Source organism: Echinops telfairi, unplaced genomic scaffold, assembly GCF_000313985.2.
Source record: "Echinops telfairi isolate 266 unplaced genomic scaffold, ASM31398v2 ScPeMD7_3533;HRSCAF=4204_0, whole genome shotgun sequence".
Classification (NCBI taxonomy): Eukaryota; Metazoa; Chordata; class Mammalia; order Afrosoricida; family Tenrecidae; genus Echinops; species Echinops telfairi.
In genome coordinates, this window is record NW_022107431.1 from 93,479,731 (window position 1) to 93,480,917 (window position 1,187).

Consider the following 1,187-nt stretch of genomic DNA (forward strand, 5'->3'; position numbering starts at 1 on the left):
CTTCTATTCTAGACTATTTTGCTAGCTACAAAGCTTTCACTTTTGACTCATGGTAATCCTACGTACAAATAAGGAAACATGGCCTGGTCTTGCACCGTCTTAATAATGGTCATATTTTAACCCATTGTAACTCTTGTGTGGTATCATCCAATCTAGGAGGCTCAGATTTCAGCACTATATTAGACAATATTCTGCTGTGCTCCACAGGGTTTCATTGGCTTAATTGTTGGAAAAAGGTGAGCAGGCTCTTCTTCCTAGTCTGTCTTAGTTTGGAATACCTGCTAAAACCTGCAGCCCATGAGTGATCCCCCCAGTATTTGAGATAATAATGGCACAGCTTCCAGCATCAGAGCATCATGGAAGCCATCAGAGAACAACAAACTGACAGTAGAGAATTTGTAAAATGTTCTTTATCTGGATGCAAATTTGGTCATATGTTTATAGACATGAAATCTCTCTGATCAAGTCATTGTTTTACAGGCTAAACATCAGCCAAGCCTCATAGATGATAGTTTTCAGACCAATATATTTGTATTTTTTTTCTTTTAGCTGTGGTTATAATCCCATTTGGGAAGGAGTTCTCATTGTTATGCTAGGAGGCCATATGAGTGTTTTTGTGTGTTTGTCTTCCCAATTTCTAGGGTTTATTCAGGAAGTTAGTAGGTTACTACAAATCAGGACCAGCAGACAAAAAGGATATAGTCATTGGTCCACAGCAACACCTCTCCCCACTCAGCAGGCTGTCTCTTCTCTCCAGTCCTCAGTCTCTGAGCCAAGTGGTCCATTGGCTTCTGCCTCTGTGAGTCAGGAAGCCAGCCTACCTATTGCTCTGTCTCACTATCCCTTAGTGTTGGGCCAGATGGGGAGAGGGTACCTCAGACTCTCAGTGCTGCTCCTTTGAATCTCCATGCCACCATTTCTGGTGGTTCTGGTCTCAACCTCCATTACATCAGGGAAAAATCTGGAATGTGCTCTTCCAATGATTCTGGAATTTCTCTCTCTTGAGGGTGTGTTTTATGTTGCTTTTCAGACAGAAAGAGAGCAACCTGGGACAGAAGAGTAAACGGAAAAGGGGGTAAATAGATGCCATGCCACATGAAGACCACCAAGGACCAAGAAATAGAAGCTGAAGCAAGAAGGACCTTCAGCTAGAACTCACAGCCAGCCACCAAGAGAGCCTATTGCAA